The sequence below is a fragment of the Phyllostomus discolor genome, chromosome 1, assembly GCF_004126475.2.
Source record: "Phyllostomus discolor isolate MPI-MPIP mPhyDis1 chromosome 1, mPhyDis1.pri.v3, whole genome shotgun sequence".
NCBI classification, from domain to species: Eukaryota; Metazoa; Chordata; class Mammalia; order Chiroptera; family Phyllostomidae; genus Phyllostomus; species Phyllostomus discolor.
In genome coordinates this window covers 177,069,605-177,091,441 of record NC_040903.2, presented here as the reverse complement: position 1 = coordinate 177,091,441, position 21,837 = coordinate 177,069,605, and the positions used below count along the sequence as shown (strand labels likewise).

Genomic DNA, 21,837 nt, shown 5'->3' with positions numbered 1-21,837 from the left:
CAAAAAGTTTGGAAACATACAGTGTTGGTGATACTAAAATAGTCACAGAGGTGAACCACAATTTAGCAATATAAAGCAAATTATAAAATATACATTTCCTTTGACCCAACAATTTTATTTTTAGGAGTTTATCCTACCGATAGACTCAGGCATGTATATGACAAAGTGGTATATGTACAAAAGTATTAATTACAGCCTTGTTTATTTTAGAAAAAAATGGAAAGAAGTATTTGCACACCAGTGTTCATAGCAGCATTATTCATAATACCCAAAATGTGGCAGCAATCCACATGCCCAAAGATGGATGAAAGGATAGGCAAAATGTGATGTACACATACAATGTGATATTATTCAACCTTAACAAGGGAAGAAATTCTGTCACGTGCTACAACACGGGTGAACCTTGAGAACATTATGCTCGGTGAAGTAGCCAGTCACAAAAAACCAACTGCTATATGATACCAGTAAAACTCATAGAAACAAAAGGTAGACTGGCAGCTTCCACGGGCCAGGGAGAAGAAGAAATGGGGATTTGGTGTTTGATGGGTATCGTTTTCTGTTCCGCAAGATGAAAGAGTTCTGGGCATCGGTCACACAACAGTGTGAATGTACTTAGTGCTGCTGACCTGTACACCTAAAAGGGTTAAGACAGTAAATTGAGATATGTATATCTTACCACAGTTAAAAAATTAAAAACTTGCAGGCCATACAAAAATAGGTGTTGGAATAGATTTCATTCCTGGGTCATAGTTCTATAAACCCTGATTCAGGGTATTAAACTAAATACGAATATATATGCTTAGAACCTGTGGACACTTAGAATCTGTCAGGACAAAGACAGAAGAGGCTGGTAACAGGACTGACTCCTGTGTATGGAAAATGGATGTTGGGGAACAGATGTGAGGTAGGTTTGCTTTTCACTGTATATTCTTGCATATCCTTTTTGGGCTTTTTGGTGATAAAATACATACAACATCAAATTCGACATTGTAATAACTTTAAAGTGTACAGTTCAGTAGCATTAAGTACACTTGCAACGTCGTGCAACCTGACCACCGTCTAGTTCCAGAACTAGATGGGAACCCCATGCCCGCTAAAGCAGCCACGCCCCCCTCTCCCTGCCCCTGGCCACTGGAAACCGCTAACCCGCTTCCTGTCCTATGAATTCGCCTGTGCTGGATATTCCATCTAAATGAAAACATACGCTATGTGGTGTTTTGTGACTGGCTTCTTTCATTTAGCATAGTGTTTCCAAGATTCATCTAAGTCATACCACATGTCAGTGCTTCACTACTCTTTATAATTAACAATGTTCCATTGTCTGGATACACCACAATTCTTATCCATTCACCTTGTTTGGCTATTGCAAATAAAGCTGCTATGAACATTTATGTACAAGTTTTTGTTCGAACACCAGTTTTAATCATTTTGAATATACACTTAGGAATTGAATTGGCGGGTCTCATATGGTAATTCTGTGCTTAACTCATTGAGGAATTGCCAAACTGTTCTCTACTGTCATGTGCCTTTTTAGGTATATACTGTGTATATGTCCTACCTAGTCAACAAATGCACTTTAAAGTAATCTTTCTTTGAATATTAAAAAGCAAATTAAGTGGTGGTATACAAATTTATGACCTTTACAACCTAATCTAGGGTTTAACATTACCATGCTATTATATTACATAGCATTTCTCTCTGACTTAATGGAGTTTAATATAGAAAATTAATATTACAGTTTTTTGTTAAATTGGGATGTAGTTGATATAAAATAAAGTTATAGAATGCAAATTTCTTGCAAAACAGTAGTTATCAGCCATGCTATGTCACCTGCAGCGAGTCTTCCTTGGTTTAGAAAGAACCACTTCAGTTAGGTGACAGCATGGCAAAGAGACTGCATGCTCTGGCTCTAGATGGACCTGGGTTCAAATCTGAATTCTGCCACTTTGTAGCTGTGTGACTTTATACAAATATATTAACTATTTTGTGCCTGTATGTCCTCATCTATTCAAAGGACTTTATAGTACCTACCTAATACTGTTGTTAAGGGAAACAAGTATTATAATCCCTGTAAAACATTGTACTCAGTAAACATTTGATGTTTGTTGTTAAAGTAGCTCCTTTTATTTATGTATAAGGGGGGAACCCCCCTTCCAAAAAAACAGAATTATCTTCTAAAGGGCAGGCCCTTGTAGTGCAGGCTTCCCCTGCTAGCTGAGTATTCTAGGAATTCATCTGTATCAGTGTGCCAGCTGGCATTGTTGTGAGAGGCTGCACTCAGCTTCAGTGAATTTTTCTGAAGACTTTTTCAAAGTGTTTGCCCATTTTATGATGGGTGATTTATGAGGGCACCTGCCCACACCATGCTGGGTGTTCAGCAGTTTTTGACCAAAAACATCATAATCCCTATGCTTCACCCTTCCTATTCATCTGACCTCACCCCCTTTTTTTTAGTTTGTTTCTCCAGATGAAAAAATTCCTCAAAGGGAAATGTTTTTCTAGTGTGGAAGAGGTGAAAGAAAAAAACAACAGAGAGGGACTTCCAGCCAAGAGGGAGGCAAAGGTAGACATACTTTGCCTCCTTGCACAACCATAAGAAGGGTCACAACTGACTTCAAAACTAAAACTATAACTGCCAGGAAATCATGCTGTATGAAAATCTGACGACCAAGGGTTTAAAGAAGAAATATTCATCCAGACAAGTAAGAGGGGCGGAGATGGGGAGCCAGGCACAGAGGGTGCAATGTGGTAGCAGCAAGGCACTGCTGGCAAGACCGAGGAGGCAGCGGCCAGTGGAACGGGGGTCCCACATTCACGTGTGCAGATAAAAACCTGGAGGGACACCTGGGGAGTGAGCGATCCCAGTCCCGGGCCAGACCACCAAGCCCAGGGTTCCAGTGCCAGGATATAAAGCCTCATAACTTCTGGCTATAAAAACCAGTGGGGGTCGGGGAGAGAGAAAAACTGTCAGTCTCAGGTGTCTGTTTAAAGAGACTGCATGGTCCTAGAACCTACGCAAACCCACCCACTTTGGGATTCAGCACCAGGACAGCAGCTAGAAGGGTGCCAGTTGTGTATGGGAAGTGGGGGAAGTGACTGGAGATGGGACAAGAGCTGAGCAAATGGCATTGTTCCCTCTCTGACCCCTCCCCCACGTACAGCACCACAAAGCTGTGAAGCAGGTTGCCCCACTATGGTAAATACCCAAGGCTCCTCCCCTTACAATATAACAGGTACACCAAGGCTGGGAGTCAGCTCTACCTAATACAAAGAAACAAACACTGGGAGGCTGCCAAATTGAGGAGACAAAGAAATATGGCCCCAAATGAAAGAAGAGATGAAAACTCCAGAGAAAGAACTAAGCAAAAATGGAGATAGCCAGCCTATCAGATGCAGAGTTCAAAACACTGGTGATCAGGATTCTCACAGAACTCCCTCAGTATGGCAAATGCATAAGGGAAGAAATGAAGGCTACACTAAGTGAAATAAAGAAAACTCCACAGGGAACCAACAGTGAAGGGAAGGAAGCTGGGGTTCAAATCAATGATTTGGAACATAAGGAAGAAATAAATAGTCAATCAGAACAGAAAGAAGAAACAAGAATTAAAAAAAAAAAAAAAAAACAAGAGGAGAATAAAGACTCTGGGACATCTCCAAATATACCAACATCTGAATCACAGGGATGCCAGAAGGTGAAGAGAAAGAGCAAGAAAATGAACACTTATTTGAATAAAGAAAAATAATGAAAGAAAACTTCCCTAATTTGGCAAAGGAAATAAAAATTCAAGTCCAGGAAGCACAGAGAGTCCCAAACAAGCTAGACTCAAAGAGGGCCACACCAAGATACATCATAATTAAAATGCCAAAGGTTAAAGATAGAAAGAATCCTAAAAGCAGCAAAAGAAAAGCAGAGAGTTACCTACAAAGGAGTTCCCATAAGACTGTCAGCTGATTTCTCAACAGAAAGTTTGCAAGCAAGAAGGGAATGGAAAGAAGTATTCAAAGTGATGAAAAACAAGGACCTACAACACAGATTCCTTTGTATCCAACAAAGCTATCATTTAGAATGGAAGGGCAGATAAAGTACTTCCCAAACAAGGTAAAGCTAAAGAAGTTCATCATCACCACACCCTTATTATATGAAATTTAAAGGGACTCATTTAAGGAAAAGAAGATCAATACTATAAACAGTAAAATGACAACAAACTCACAACTATCAACAACTGAATCAAAAAAAAACAAGCAAACAAACAGAACAGGAACAGAATCTAGAAATGGAGATCACACAGAGGGTTATCAGTGGGGAAGGAGGAAGGGGGAGAAAGGTACAGGGATTAAGAAGCATAATTGGTAGGTACAAAATAGACAGGGAGAGATTAAGAATGGTATAGAAAATGGAGAAGCCAAAGAACTTATATACATGACCATGGGACATGAATTAAAGGGGGGATTGCTGGAGGGAAGGGGGTTACCAGGTGGAGGGAGGCAAAGGGGAAAAATAGAGACAGCTGTAATAGCATAATCAATAAAATATACTTTTAAAAAGTAAAAAAATAAAAGTTATCACTGTAAAAAAAAAAAAGAACAGCAGAAGCACTAAAAGGTGTCAAAATCACCAAGTTCAAAAACTGTTTTGAGCAGTGGAGAAAACATCTTGAAAGGTGTGTTGCATCAGATGGAGAGTACTTTCAAGGTGACTGAAGTTTAAATATATAAGAATAAATACACAATTCTTATAAATAAGTCCCAGTTTTCTGGGGTCTGCCCTTGTTTGGTGACCAGAATATCACAATTCTGGAGAATTTAATAACTTGACAAAGTTGCCTCTCTTCTTCCTATTTTCCTAATAACCCAGGTTGCTGGGAAAAGTTAGTGAGATTCACAGAAACTAAGATGCCTCAAGTGAAGTGAAAGATTAAGATCCATCCACTTTCTTTCCTTTTAAGGTTTGTGGCAAATTGAAAAATAATGGCCACCTCCATACCTGTACAAGAGCCAGTTTGCAATGAGACTGCGCAGCTTCTTCCATCAAGAGATGGAGTCTATTTCTGGGCTTGGCCATGTGCCTTGCTCTGGCCAATGGCATCTTAGCAAGTATGACTAAAGCAGAGACACAGAAAGTGTTTGCACACTGGGTATTACTCTTTGGCTGATCTTTGGAATCTGGAAACTGCCAGACCAAGAACCCAAGGCTGCCTAGTGGAGAATGAGAGATCACACAGGGCAGAGAGTTGGGTTGTATTGGAATTTGCTTTTATCAGATGACATTTATGAAGGGAGGAGACAAGGGAGTTCAGGGTGTATTCACGGAGTAACTATAACAAGGGTTGATGACCTTAAAACTGGGTAAGGAGGGAAGATGGAAAGTAGAAAGCGAAGGACAGAGAATAGATGGTAAAAACAACCAATTGTAGGTCTCACCGGAATCAGCTGTTAGACTTGGGGTACGGGAGGAATGAGCTGGACATCTAGAAGAAGTGGTCAGAGCCTGGGATGCTCAAAATTAAGACTGTGGAAGCAGGTGGATTACAAAATTTGTGAGCCCAGTGCAAAATGAAAATGCAGGGGCAGGCCCTGACTAGCAAGGCTCACTTGGTTGAGCATAGTCTGGCAAGGCAAAAGGTCACAGGTTGGATTCCAGGTCAGGACACATGCCTGGGTGACCAGCCCACTCCCCAGGGCTGGGCACCAGCAAGAGGCAACAGATTGATGTTTTTCTCATACATTGATGTTTTCTTCCCTCTCTTTCTTTCTCTCTCCCCCTAGAGAAAAAAAAAAGAGAATGCAGGGCCCCTTGTTCAAAAAAGCAGGAAAAAACTTTTGCCTTTCTTGTAGCCATTTCTCTTGACTTGTCAACTTCTCTTGTCCTGGTCTTTCTATTTGCTAATTAATGCCTAAATAAAGAAAAATTAAAATTTTAAAAATTATTAGCATGTATTTTATCAATCATCATTACATTGTGCAATCCAGATTTTTATTTATTTATTTATTTATTTATTTATGTTTACCAAAAGAGCGCTTCAAGCCCGACACTGGCTGGGGCCCCTCTTGATCCAGATTTTAAATGCAAATATCATAGTATTTAGCATGTGAAATTTCCAAAGTTACACCTTTTGTGTGTTGTGGCTTGTCGCCAGAAGGTGCTTTGAGTTGCCCAGGAAAGACAAACACAGGAAAGACTAAGGAAGGTTGGAAGGAAGAAGGGAAGATGCCCCACACACCTGCCCCACACTTGGAGCCAGACTAGGGTGCGCTCTCCTGAGCACGTGGCCACTCCCAGGGAGAGTGCAGCTCCTTCCCAGAACCCCCATCGGCACCCCCTGGGCAAGGATTGCCTCCACTGGAGGTGCTCAGGCCTGAGTGCTGCTGGGTGCTGCCTGCTGTGAGGTGCTCTGAAGGGGGCGGGGCACAGTCTAGGGAAGGCAGCGCAGGTGTCCTCACCCAAGGGTCTGCAGCCCAAACCATGGCAGACAACCCATGAGGAAATCGCCAGCAGAGAATTGCCAGCACGGTGCAGGACCATTTGCTGCCAGCTGGAGGAAGGGATGGCCACCACCACAGCGCCCCCAGATCCTCCCCTTGACCTTGCCCAGCACCCCCCCCCCCCCCGCCTCCCCCCATCGGTCCCAAGACAAAGGTAGCAGCAGTCTGGGAGCAGGACCAGGGACCATGCAGGAGCCAAACCTGGGAGGCGAGACAGCACATGAGCCAAGGCCTCTAGCCTCTTGAAACATGCTCTAGTAACCTATGAGACTTCACCTCTAAAACTCAAAATCAAAGATTAAATTAAAGAATGTCAAGGCAATGACAGCAGAGCATTAAACCGAATGCCAGGCCCTTCTAAACACTGGGCCCTGTAGGACTGCACTGGCCCCACTCAGTGAAGCCAGCCCGTGAGGGGTATCCTAAGTACGGGTGATAGCATCTAAAGATCAACACTGGCAGATAGAAATAAAATATGAGCCACACAGCCGAGCCATGTATGTCACTTAAAATTTTCTAGTTAAAACAAAAAAGGTAAAAAGAAACAGGTGAAGTTAATTTTATTAATATATTTTATTTAACTTATACTAAAATACTATCATTTTAACGTGCAATCGATATTAACAATTATTGAGACACTTTACCCTTTTTTTTTTCATCCCAAGATTTCACTGATTCCCTGACCACATGGCTCAATTGGTTGAGCGTCGCCCTACAAAGCTAAAGATCGCTGGTTCCATTCCCAGTTCTGGGCACATGCCTGGGTTGTGGGACTCTGTCCCTGATAGGGCGTGTGCGAGAGGCAACGGATGAATGTTTCTCTCACAGGTTGATATTTCTCTTTCTCCCTCCCTTATCCTCTCTCTAAAAATAAACAAAATAAAATAAAACATTTTAATTTTTAAAAAAGAGGACTTCACTCACACATGGCACATCTCATTTCAGTTCATTTGCTACCGGTGGCTAGTGGCTAGTGCCTAATGTAGCGGACAGGGCCGGCCCAGAGAGCAAAAACGGAAACGTGTGGCTGGGGTACTGTTTGTTCTGTTGCCACTCGGTGGCTTCATCTTGGCTGCTAAAGCAGAAATACCCACCCACATGTGTCAATCACGTTATGTTAACAGGCGATTTGGCACCAGAACATCTGTGAGTGATTTTGATGACTATTGTGTTACTATTTTAACATAAATGTTATTAGATTTAAAATATTCCTTCATACATTATGACAGTGTCATCCACACATTCACAGAACAGTGGCTCTAAAGCTAATGCTGAAAAACACGGCCCAAACCAGTGAGCACAGAAGTGAGGTGTGTCAATTGCCATGAGAGAGGCCAATCAACCAACCTCATGCTCCATATTGTTAATTTAAGGAATGAACGCCACTGGAAAATTCTGAGAAATAAAAATCAGCATTCAAGCAGATACACTTTTAAGTTTGCAAAAACGATTACATAACCGAACAGAAAGGAAAACCAAAACCTGGCCGCATGGCTTCAAGATCCACGCCACAGTAGCGTGCACCTGAGCTGCCCTGGTTACTCAGGTAAACACTGTAAGAACACGAAGCCCTGTTTTACATGCGTTCCTACAAGAGAAACTGAATTGTTAACTCGAATGCTGCCTTCGGTCCATTTCCCTTTTCCTCTGCTTTTCCCCTACTGACGGACTTTACTGACGGACTAGCCTGCCATATAGTGGTGAGAGTGGGGAACTACAGGCTGCTTTAAAAAAATGTTTAATGCCTAGTGTTTGATAGATACATCAAGAGTTTAAATGTGGCATAAAATAAATTCCTGTCAACCCATCATTCAACTTAAGAACTAGAACATTACCTATTGATGCATCTACCTGTACACCTTTTCCATATCCCATTCTACCTTTCAGCAGGGGTAATGCTAGCTCAAATTTTATGTTGACACCATTTTTTGATTTTTGAAAATACATACGCAGTTCTACCACATGTAGACAAACCCTTCCCTACCACACCCCTAAACAAGATGTTTAGTTTACTTATTTGATTAAGCTTTATAAAAATGATATCATGACTGTACGTGGTTTTCCACAACTTGCCTTTTTTATACATTGTATTTGACCAGGCTTTGTGTGTAGCTACAGTTCCTTCACTGTATGGGCAGCTACATACTCATCCACTCTCCTGTCAATGGACATTTGGTAGCCTCCATTTTTTTCCATTTTAATGGTACTGCAGTGAATATTCTTATGCATATGCAAGAATTTCTCCGTAACATAGCTCATTTAATTTTATAGAATATTGCCAAAGTGTCTTTCAAAGTTGTACCAATTTACAGTCCATGTGATAAATAAAACATCCCACTGATCCTCAGCCCCACCAGCACTCAGTGTTACTATACTTCTTCATTTTTGCCAATAGTTGGCAAAAGTAGTTGGCAGGAAATGGTATCTCATTGTGCCATGGATGTTTATTTACCCAGTGATGTATGTCAACATCATTGACAACATGATGATGATTTTTGTTGGCAATTTTTTTCCTTTTTTGGAAAGTGACCATTAACATCTTTTGCCCATTTTTCTACTAGTTTGTCTTTTTCTTAAGATTAACATCTTGATCTGGATCTTAATTCTTTGTCAGTTATATATGTCACAAATACCTTCTCCCAGTTTTTGCATTTAGAAACCTCACTGGACTCTCTTATTAAGGCTAATAATTTGTAGATTCTTTTGTGGGTTTTGCTTATGTGTACAATTATGTTATGTTCGCTGTGAGTGATGACAGTGCTGTTTCTTCCTTTCTCCTCTTGCCCATCTTATCTTTGCCTGATTGAGCAGGAGCTGTGATAACAAACACCTTTGCCTTGTTCTGCTCCTAGAGGAACAGTATTTTCGATGAGTCACCATTAAGAATCATTGCTACTGTAGGCTTTTTAAAAATTTACCTTTTAACATTAGGAAATTTTGTTTTATTCCTGCTTTTACCATGAATAGATATTGACTTCTACTGAATGCTTCTACTACATCTATTGAGAGAATCATATAAATTCTTCTTTGACCCATCAATTAAAGTTACAGGTTTTTAATGTTAAATCATCCTAAAATTCTTATGATAAATCCAGGCTAGTCATGATGAATTGCCTTTATTACACACTGTTGGATTTGACTTGCCAGTATGTTGTTTATATCTCCAACTATTTTCATAAGGGATTGTTCTTTTCTTTCCCATCTAGTACTTGACTGATCATATTTCAAGGCTATACTAACATCATATAATGAGGTGGGGAGTATTGCTTTTCTTGAATTCTTTGTAGTTTATATAAAATCAGAATAATTTGTTCTATGAAAATCTGCTAGGAATTACCAGCTAGACTTGATTTTTTAAAGCCACTGATTCCATTTCTTTAACACTTGGAAACTCAGCCTTTCTTGACACAGCTCTAAGTTATAGTTTTCTAGAAGTATTTCCCTTTCTAATAAAATTTTGAATTAATTGGAGTAATGTTATTTATGTATGCTCATCTTATCTTTTTAATGTCTTCTGTATTTGCAGCTTTCTTCTGTTCTTTATTCCTATTATTGTTTATTTGTGCATGCTGCTACCCTCTCCAGCCCCCCTTGAAAAGAATCTTGTCACCTGGCCAGGTAGCTCAGTTGGTTAGAGCCTCATCCCAATACGCCAAGGTTGTGGGTTCCGTGCCTGGTCCGGCACATACAAGAATCAAACCATGACTGCAATGAATACGTAAATAAATGGAAAAACAAATAGATGTCTCTCTCGCTCTCAATCACTCTTTCTCTCTCTCTTCCCCCTCTCTAAAATCAATCAATACATAAAATGCTTTTAGAAATGAATCCTGCCGACGGTTCGTCTATTTTATGTGGCCTTGATTTTTCCATTGCCTCTGTTGCATGTTTGTGTTCTGTTTCACTAACTTTTGCTCTTTATCTTTTTCCTTATATTTTATCTGGGTTTATTCCATTGTTTTCTTTCCCTCTTAGTGTGAAATACAGCTTATTAATCTTCAGCCTTTTTTCTTTCCAAGGTAAGCATCTAAAGCTAAAAATTCCCCTGTAATTACCATTTTTCTGCATCCACCAGTCTCAATATGTCAAATTTTTATCACATATCCTAGAGTTGTTGCTATGAAACTTTCGATTTTTCTTATGATTTCTTACTTGACTCGCAAATTATTTAGAAGTATGCTTTCTAATTTCCAAATCTCAGGGTGTGTCATCTATCTTTCTGTTACAGACCTCTAATTTAATTGCATAAGTTGGATCTATGACTATAGATCATGAAGCGTAGCTTGTATGAATCAGATTCTTTGAAATTTGTTAAAACTGGTTTGATATCCTTTTATATGGTTGATTTTTTGAAATGTTTCAGATGTACTTGAAAAGATTGTCTGTTCCTTGATTGTTAATTGTAGAATAGTTTATTAATATCCAATAAATCCAGCTGGTTAATTGTGTGGTTCCAATCTTCCTTGATGCATCAATAATTGAGAGCATTGTATGGAAATCTTCCACTGTGTTAGTGGGTTAATGAATTTTTCTCCATAGTTTCATCCATTTTTATTTTATATATTTAAATGTTATTTTAGAACTTTAGAATGATTATATCTTTATGATGAATTCCACCTTTTATCATTATAATGATAGAAGAGGTCCTTATAACACCTATTGCCTTATAGTCTTCTTTTTTGTCTAATATCACTAGACAAAATATAATTATACCAGTTTTCTTTTAATTAGTATTTCCTGGCATATCTTCTTAAACATTTTACTTTCATCCTTCCTGTGTCCTTTTATTTTTGGTATGTCTAGATTCTTAAAAATCTAGGTCTGAGAATCCATCCTTTAATTGATCATTTAGCCCATTGATACTTCCTGTGATTACTAATAATATTTAGATTTCTACCATCTTATTTTTTATTTGTTCTCCTTTTCCAAACTTCTTTTTCTCCTTTTTTTTCTAAATTGAGTTTCTGTTTTTGTCTTCTATTTTCTCCTCTACTGCTGTAAAAGTTATACTTTCTCTATTTTTAGTGATTACCCTTGAAATTTTACCATGCACACTTAACAAAATCTAAAGTGAATCAATACCCGAATCTTCTCAAAAAGAACACAAAGAACTTAGAACAGCCTCACCTCTTCTTCTACTGCCTATAAATTACTAGTGTCATCCAGTATTTGTTCCTGTCTTTTTCAACCCCACAAATTGTATACCTTTATAATCTTTGATTAGTCATTTTTTCAAACAATGTTTGGAATTATCCATATATTTACTGATTTCTCTGCTCATCATTTCATTTTCAGTCCTTCCATCTGGGATTTTTTGTTTTCTTCCCAAAGTATGTTTTCTAGAAGTTGTTTTAGTGAAACTCTGTAGTAATAAAATCTGTTTTTTCTAAAAATATTCTTATTTCAGCCCTGGCCAGCGTAGCTCAGTGGATTGAGTGTGGGCTGTGAACCAAAGCATCACAGGTTCAATTCCCAGTCAGGGCACATGCCTGGGTTGCAGGCCACAGCCCCCAGCAACCGTGCATTGATGTTTCTCTCTTTCTCTCTCTCTTTCTCCTTCCCTTCCCTCTCTAAAAATAAATAAATAAAATTAAAAATATATATATCCTTATTTCAACTTCCAGTCAAGATGGGAACATAGGCAGACATGACTCGCCTCTTTGCACAATCACATCAAAATTACAACTAAAATATAGAACCATCACTCAGAACCATCTGAAGTCGAGTTGAATGGAAGTCTGACAACGATGGAATTAAAGAAACCACATTCATCCAAACTGGTAAAGGGGCACAGATGCAGAACAGGCTGGTCCCATACCCAAGTGCAGTGGATAAAAATTAAGGAGGGATATCTCAGGAGCAAAGAGTCCAGCCACACGGTAGGTCCCCGAGCCCAGGGTTCTAGTGCAGGAAGATAAGCTCCCACAACTTCTGGCTGCAAAAACCAGCAGGGATGGAGTCAGTGTAAGAAACGATGGAGTCCCAAAGAGTTCCTCTACCTACTCAGTTTCACTCCCTCTGAGCTCCAGCATTGGGGTAGCAGCTTGAAAGTCACTAATGGTATACAGGGAGACACTGAACTGTCTGGCATCAAAGTTAGCAGAGGCCATTGTCCCTTTTCTAAACCCTCCCCACACAGAACCACAGAGCCAGCAAGCTGGTGCCATATCTGAGACTCTATCAACCTCGCTAACACTATTTGACCTGCCCTGGAGATCCCCAGAGACTCTGTCCCACCTAATTTAAGGGCCCACCGAAGCTGCTTTTCCACGTGAATGGCTGGTCTTGGCTCATCCTGCACAACTTCCTAAATCCCCTCAAACATGCAACAGCTGGCTTCAGTGAGCCCCAGGCCTGGCACTAGCAGCAGCTAGCCTAGATTCACAGCATGGCTTCACCTGGGAATCTCCAAGTACAGTACAAGTAGCAGCTATCTCAGATTGCTTTATAGCTCAGGAAGGGCTGCCTCAGGCAAAACACAGGTGGGCGCTGACCTTGGCCTGCACCACTGTGGGAACCCCAGGGCCATCCCACCTAGTAAACCACTTTGGAGCACCACCATACTATTCCTGCACAGCTGATCCTCCACAGAGGGTGGTGGTTGGTGGTCAGTGGTCACAGCCAATCCTTGCAGCTAACTGGCCTGGGTAAGTCCTTCCCATTGACCTGCCAACAGCAACCAAGGCTCAACTACAAGTGGAGGGTGTACTTAGTCTACACAGAGGGTACACCTCCACTACCCAGCTTGGGTGACTACCCAGCCCTACAGGACTCCTGCTACATTAGGCACACTACCAAGACACAGAGGCAAAGAAGTTCTACCTAATATATAGAAACAAACATGAGGAGACTGTCAAAATGAGAAGACAAAGAAACATGGCCCAAATGAAAGAACAGATCAAAACTCCAGAAAAACAGCTAAGCAAAATGGAGATAAGCAACCTATCAGATGCAAAGGTCAAAACACTGGTTATAAGGATGCTCAAGTGAGGACCTCGACAGCATAAAAAAGATCCAGTCAACAATGAAAGAAGCACTAATTGAGACAAAGAACAATTTACAGGGAAACAACAGTAGAGTGGATGAAGCCAAGAATCAAATCAATGATTTGGAACATAAAGAAGCAAAAATCAACCAATCAGAACAAGAAAAAAAAAGAATCCAAAAAATTGAAGGTACGATAGGCAGCCTCTGGGACATCTTCAAGTATTCCAACATTGGCTTCATAGGGGTGCCAGAAAGAGAAGAGAAACAGCAAGAAATTGGAAATCTATTTGAAAAAGTAATGAAAGAAAATTTCCCTAATTTGGTGAAGGAAATAGACATTCAAGTCCAGAAAGCACAGAGAATCCCAAACAAGATGGATGTAAAAAAGACTAACTCTAAGACACATCAAAATTAAAATGCCAAAGGTTAAAAATAAAGAGAGAATCTTAAAAGCAGCAAGAGAAAAGCAGTTAGTTGCCTATAGGAGAGTTCCTATAAGACTGTCAGCTGATTTCTCAAAAGAAACTTTGTAGGCTAGAAGGAATTGGCAAGAAATATTCACAGTCATGAAAAGCAGGGACTTACAACCAAGATTACTCTACCCAGCAAAGATATCATTTAGAATCAAAGAGCAGATAAAGAGCTTCCCAGACAAGAAAAAAACTAAAGGAGTTCATCATCACCAAACCATTATTATACAAAATGTTAAACGGATTTAAGTAAAAGAAGATCAAAACTATGAACAATAAAGTGGCAAAAATACCTATCTATCAACAATTGAATCTAAAGACAAATTAAGTAAACAAGAACAGACACAGAATCATGGATATGGAGAGAGTTTTGATGGTTGCCAGATAGGAGGTGGGTGGGGGAAAATGGGTGAAGAGGTGAGGAAATTAAAAAGTACAAACAGGCAGTTACAAAATAGCCATGGGGATGTAAAATACAGTATAAGAAATGGAGTAGTCAGAGAACTTATACATATGAGCCATGGACATGAACAATGTGGGGAGAATTGCCTGGGGAAGTGAGGGCAGCTGAGTGAAGGGGGGCTAAGGGGGAAAAAGCAGAACAACTGTAATAGCATAATCAATTAAAAAATAAATATCCCTATTTCACCTGTTTATATTTTACACTTCCCCTTTTTAAAAGATTTTATTTATTTACTTTTAGAGAGGGGAAGGGAGGGAGAAAGAGAGGGAGAGAAGCATCAGTGTGTGGTTGCCTGCCTCTCGTGCGCGACGTGGCCCACAACCCAGGCATGTGCCCTGACTGGGAATCAAACTGGCGACCCTTTGGTTCACAGGGCAGTACTCAGTCCACTGAGTCACACCAGCCAGGCCTATTCTCATTTTTAAAAATAGTTTTTCTGGGTACACAATTCTGGGTTAGCAGTTATTTTCTTTTAGTGCTTTCAAGATATTTTTCTGTCTTATAGATTCGCTGTTGCTGTCACCATCACCATCTAATTTTTCTTTGTAAACAATTTTTCCTTTCTCTCTAGCTGCTTTTAAGATCTCTGCCTTGCCCTAGCTGGGCATCTCGGTTCCTTAGAGCATCTTCCCAACTCACCAAGGTTGTGGGTTTCATCTTTGGCCAGGGCATATACAAGAATCAAGCAATGAGTGCATAAATAAGTGGAATAACAAATAGATCTCTCTCTCTCTCTCTCTCTCTCTCTCTCTCTCTCTCTCTCTACCCCCCAATCCCCGTCTCTCTAAAATCAGTAGTTAAAAAAAAAAGTTCTTTGATTTAGTGCTCTGCGGTTCTTTTGCAATATGTCCAGGTGTGGGTGTCTCTCTTGTTTAACCTGTTTGATATACATCATATTTTTTCTATCTATAGGTTCACAATCATGTCTTTCATCAGTTCTGGAAATTCTTAGCCATTATTAGCTTTCCAAATATTGTTTCTCCTTTATTCTCTCTTCTCTTCTCCTGGGATTCTGACTGGGTATTTTTCAGACTTTCTCATTTCATATTCCCTTCTCTTTAACTCCTCATTCAAACGTTTCATTTCCTTGACTCTGCATTCTGGGCAATTTTCTCAAATCTGTCTTTCAGTTCACTAATTGATTGTTCAGCTACATTTAATCTGTTATTTAGCCTATTTTTAAATGTTTTAATCTCAACAAATTGTTAAATTCTACTTGCTTGCTTTTCAGATATATTTGGTCATTTGCCAGCCTCTTTGCCTTGCCTATGTTTAATAACAGCTTTATTGAGATATAATTCACAAGCAATAATATTTACCTTTTGAAAGTGTACAAGTCATTGGATTTTAGTATAGTCATAGAACTTGTGAAACCAGTACCACTCTCTAATTCTTTTTTTTCCTGTGTCTGTCACACATATGCCCACTTTCTGTTTGCTAAGAAAGAGGTGTTTAACTGTGTAACGATTCCTTTCCCACAGAGGAATGCCACAACTGCCACCTTCAGAACAGCTGCAGACCAGTGGCTGTGGAAACCACTCTCTAAAACACTCTAAATGTTTCCATCACCCCCCAAAACAACCTTGTACCCATTAGCAGTCTCTACCAATTTCCCATTACATCTATCCTCGAAAACCCACTAGTCAATTTTCTGTGTTTACGGATTTGTCTGGACATTTCGTATGAATGGAATCATACAACATACAGCCTTTTGTAAATGGTTTCTTTCATTTAGCATAAGGTTTCCCTAAGATTCATCCATGTTGCAGTACCAGTACTTTTTTCTTTCTTACGGCTGAATAGTAGTCCATTGTACAGCTACACCACATTTTGTTTATTTATTTACCAGTTGCAGAGCATTTTGATGGTTCTCACTTTTTTTGGATATTATGAATAATGCTGCTGTGAACATTCATGGACAAGTCTTTGTGTAGCCATATATTTTCATTTCTCGTGGTTACATACCTAGAACTGGAATTGCTGGGTCACGTGGTAACTCTATGTTTAGCACTTTGAGAAACTGCCAGATTGTCTTCCACAGAGCACGTACCATTTACAATCTCACTGACAAGGTAAAATAATCCCAATTTCTCTACATCCTATCCAACACTTGTTATCATTCATCTTTTGACCCCTTGTTTGTGACCCCACGTTTTATTTCTTTAAACATTTCCTATCTTATATCCTATTTTTATCTTTTATCTTCATTTCCTATAACTTCTGTCTGATAATTGCAGTAACTAAAAACCTTAGGAATCTAAACGTGTCATTGTTTTGGTCTATTCACAGTGGCTTATTTTCTTCTGTGTTTGATGATATATTTCGGTAAAAATGTAAGGTAGTATTTTTGTTTTGTTCATTGCTGCATCCCCACCAGCTACAACAGTAACTGATATATAATAGGTGCTCAACAAATGTCTGTTCAGTAAATGAGTCCTGAGCACCTAGAGAAAGCAGTAGAGAAAACCCCGAAGATGTGCCTTTGCTCCTACTGGGTGCCACCCTGGGCTGGTTAGCCTCTATCAGTCAGGATCTCATGAGAAAGTGGGAGCCAAACACTCTATTTACTCCAACCATCAGGTGCCCCTGGGTGCAGCTCTCCTGTGCCCCAGAAGGTTGCTTCTTGCCTTCCCAGAGGCTGAGGGCAGGCAATCAGGAGGAAGAGCTGAACAGGGAATGTTTAATATAAGGAATTATTAAGCTATGATAAAGAACTATAAGATATATAAAGAAATATAGGACTGGAAAACAGACTTTGATGGGGGGCTTTTGCCCCAAAGCTGGGGTTCAGACTTCACTGAAGATGTGGTTATACCCACTGGGTGGCAAAGAAGTTTTCAAGGTGGCTTGGAGCAGAGCCTAATGGAACCTCATGTAGCAGAGAATTCTGGGAAATGTAGCTTTTGCTTCTCTGTAATGCAAAGGAGACCTCAGAAATGGAGGGTGTAGGGGTGAGCAGTGATAATACCTAATTCCTCACAGACCTGAGCTAAGGTAGGGTCTTGAGTCAGATCCCCACGCTGGCTTGGCCCACAGGCAAGCTTCCCAGTGGCAGGTGAAATGAGCACGGGCCTCGGGGCCATCCAACCTTATCTTTCCTTCCCAGTTGGGGCTTCCTACTTCAGTCTCAGGTCCATGATTTTTTGTTTGACTTTAGTGGTGAGAGACCTTGGAGATTTCCCCTACTTCCTGCAAACCAACAATACATTAAAAATGTTTTTTTCCCAGGATCTAGTTGTTTTATACGGAAGGGGCCCTTCAGAGATTCTAGTCCATCACGCTGTCGAAAGCAGAAGATCCAGGCTACTTTTGAAAAGATCGATTCCAACATGAACACTCCTCTAAAATCAACGGAATAACGGTAATGCTATTGCTCGCAACAGAAAAAGACCTAAGAAATAACTGATTCAACCTTTTCACTGTATCACAGGGGTCTTTGAAGGTCTGATGAAGGCTAGGCATTCCCTACAAATAGTATCCTTAGAACATGCCGCATACAATGTCAGGCGGATCAAGGGTCCCTGCTCCCCATTTGCGGACCCTGTCCCTGGAGAGTCAGAACCTGATCAAAGAGAAATAAGGTCACACACAAAATCTCAGTCCAGCTTTTATACAGAGGCCAAAGCCATCAGAATTTTTGTCCAATGCTTTTCTCTGAACATAAATGGTCATTTCTGATTAAATGTTGACCACTCACCACTTCTAGCATCTTAGTTTTGTATGATATTAAAAACACAAGTATTCCATTTGCATGAAATATTTTGCAGTGGAATTAAGGCTCCCTGTCTGCAATGCCATCATGCCTGTTTCATAAAGATCAAACAGAGTTTTACAAGTACATTATTATAAGGGTTTACATTTGTAATAACTTTGCTTACATGAGATTTTCATGACTTCGTGTATGTCAAGACCTTAATCAAGAACAAAGTCCTAACTCAATGTTCTTATGGGGAAAACAGTGTTACGCAATGGCCAGTTTATTCAACTGTTTTCAGGAATGCCCTGAGTGAAAAACTGGATTGTCTTGTTTCGTGCAAGTTCATCTTGGCCCCTCAGCTCCCCGCCATGTTCCGCAGGGAAGGGCTGGCATAGCAGAAAGAACTGGCAGTCCACTCTGGCTTCTGCCTGGTAGCCTTGGGCAGGTTGGTTTCCGTCTCCAAGTTTCTCTGTCATCACCTACCAAGAAGCAATGACGATAGCCACCTACTGGTTGGGAAGTACCGTACGGTTGCAAGAAATGTTGGGGTTGTGGTGCAGCTCAACAAATGCTTACTGATGGACTGGGCAACAGAGAACTGGCTCAGGTTTGCTGTCTAGCTAGGGAAAGGGACCCAGCTTTGTTTGCTGGGTCCGCTTATAATTATGGCTTGCCCATTGTTCGATGGGAGATCCTGTAGCCAAACAAATAAATAGTTAATTTAAAGTCAACCAAGTAGGGCTTTTTGCTTTGTGTGGAAACTTAATTCCCAGGCAATCCATACATTATGTATAGACCGCCTTGACCTTAGCCCAGTGCAGGAAGCTCACAGGAGCACAGGGGAAGATCGGCGGTGAGGTGGGGCTGAGCGACCGGGTTCAGAGCTTCCCTCTCACATTGCAAGGATAAGAAAACGCCGGGGCCATCGGAGTCGGCAGGGTGGTATCGATGTGCTCATTTCTGCTGTAGTCCACCATCTTTCTTGACTCCTACTATGATGTGGAGCATCAGAAGTTTTCAAGATTAAAGATCACTTGAGCCCTGGCCAGGAGGTTCAGGTGGTTGGAGCATCTTCCTGTACATCAAAAAGGTCGCAGGTTTGATTCTTGGTCAAGGCATAAACAGGAGGCAACTGATCAATATTTCTTTCTCACATGGGTGTTTCTCTCTCTCCCTTCCTCTCCCTAAGCATATCATCCTCCAGTGAGGATTAAAAAAAAATCACTTGAAATGGTTCAGCTACTTTGGAAGACAGTCTGCAGTTTCTTACAAAGTCATGTGTATACTTACCATGACCTAGCAGCCCCATTTACCTAAGATGGTGATTTTCAACCAGTGTGCCCCAAGACTTTTTAAAACATGCTGCACCTGCCCCGGCTGGTGTGGCTCAGTGGATTGAGTGCCAGCCTGCAGACCGAAGGGTTGCCGATTCGATTCCTGGGCAGGGCACATGCCTGGGTTGCAAACCAGGCCCCCAGCTGGGGATGTGGGAGAGGCAACCAACCGATGTGTCTTTTGCACATCAAGGTTTCTCTCCCTCTCCTTCCCACTCCCTCCCCCTCTCTTTAAAAACAAATAAAATCTTTTTTTAAATAAATAAATAATAAAACATTCAATACCTATTTCATCCAGGACACTGACCTCTTTTCCTTTAGATTATCACATAAACAATGACAACAACCAACATAACAATAGCCATCTAGTGTGAATGAATCATTTTGTCAGATTGGCAAAAAATGTACTTTTCGGTGTGCCGCAGAACTTCAGTATTAGTTTATGCGTGCCACGAGATGAAAAAGGTTGAACATCGCTGACCTAAGAGGCACATATTCACTGCAGAGAACTGAAACGCAGGTCCGCACCACAGACCCACACGTGGGCATTCCCAGCAGCTTTCTCACAGCCACCCAGACTCGAACGCCCTTCCCCTGGGGCAGCGTTGATGAACGGGGTGCATCCAGGCCACCAGTGATAAAAAGAACCAAACTCTTGGTACGTCCAGCCCAACCAACACATTTCAAAAGCATAATCTGAAGTGAAGATACTCAGACAGAAGCTAGGTGACTCCGTTCATGGGAAATGTAGAGAAGACAGAACGGTAACGACACAGAGCAACAGGTCAGTGGTTGTCAGGGCGCGGGGGCGGCAGAAGCGACCGCAAAGGACACAAGGAAACTTTCTGTGGTGACGGAATTCCTCTGTGTCAGACTGCCGTGGTGACTACCTGAGAACGTACCTTTGTCAAAACTCATTGAATTACACTTTAAATTCAATAATGTTTATTATATGCAAATTATATTTTAATAAAGCTGAGTTTTACAAAAATGATGTGGCTTGAAGCACACACGTTTCTCAATAAAACCCGAGACTAGCGAAGTTTCCTTGAGTTTAACCTCAGACTCATTTTTCAGGCAGGTCAGTGGGTCTCAAAGAATTCTGAGCCTCTGGGGGAAAGTTTGATTAGGGTGCTAACACCAGAACTTACATGCTGTTTTCTGCTTGGGGACCTACGGGTTCCAAGCCCAGGAAGGAATTCAGGATCACTCCTGTGATGTGGAACAGGACATTGAACCACCTGGTGGGGGTAGAGGGAACCCAGGTGACCCCCATCCCTCAGATGACCCCACATTGGTGCTGAACTTCAAGTCTTAGCGCCTCCTCTGGATTAAGCATCGTCTTCCCAGAGCTTTCCAGTGGGAAACACATTTCTTGCCACCAGGACAACGATCAGGAGTTTACAAACTCCTACGGCCTTCTCAGAGCCTCCCAATATCCTCAGAAGGGGGCTGTTGTGATCATTCCCATTTTACAGGTAAAGAAACCAAGACTCATGCCCTGGCTGGTGTGGCTCAGCAGACTAAGTGCTGGCCTGTGAACCAAAGAGTCACCAGTTCGATTCCCAGTCAGGACACATGCCCAAGTTGTGGGCCGGGTCCCCAGTTCTGGGCGTGCAAGGGGTGGCCATGCATTGACGTTTCTCTCTCTTTCTCCCTCCCCCACTCTCTAAAAATAAATAAAATCTTAAAAAAGAAAGAAAGAAAGAAACCAAGACTCAGAGCTGGGGTGTCTTTTTCAGGATTACAGGAATTACACAGCCCTGAATCAGCCTGGACAGGGCCAGACCTGGCCTAACGCTCCCCTCTTCAAAGCCCTCGCTTTAGGCAACGCGACTGCCGCTCCGGCTCCCCTGCAGGGTTAGGCCTATGACGACACCTCCAGGGGAAGCCGGGGTTTCTAAAGACTAACAGCTGTGTCTCTGCAGTGGTCCAACAGTCGATGAAATGTCAAAGTCCGACCACCCCGATTTCAGGGTGGACAATTCTTAAACAGTTTTGAAAAGCGGATATTTATACCCTCTGCTTGCCATGGCTATGGGAAAACCTCCCCCAAGCCTTCACGGCCTGTCTGTTCAGGCTGTCTGTGCGGTGGTTTGGAAGACGGCAGGCCCCAGGGTCACTTACAGCTACACCATGGGCAGCCTGTGTGGCCTTGGGTGCATGACTCAGCCTCTCTGTGCCTGGGTTTCCTCATCTGTAAGCAAGGCAAAAGTTATATAATAACTTTTGCTATTCCCCCTAGGGTCATGAGTATTAAATGAGATACTCCACATAAAGCCTGGAGACCAGGGCATAACACATAGCAACTGTACAGGAAATGTTAGTTAAGAGTGAAAGAAAAGAAAAAGACCCTGAAATCCAGAAACATAAAACACCACATGAATTCTGGTTTTAGAATCC

At 41.2% G+C, this 21,837-nt stretch overlaps 1 non-coding gene across 1 annotated transcript; it reads right to left on the bottom strand.

The window, feature by feature from the left end:
• Positions 1–15,805: 15,805 nt before the first annotated feature.
• On the bottom strand, positions 15,806–15,937 carry LOC114493676. The gene has a single exon (XR_003684288.1). It is a non-coding gene; the product is annotated as a small nucleolar RNA SNORA41 (small nucleolar RNA).
• Positions 15,938–21,837: the final 5,900 nt, after the last annotated feature.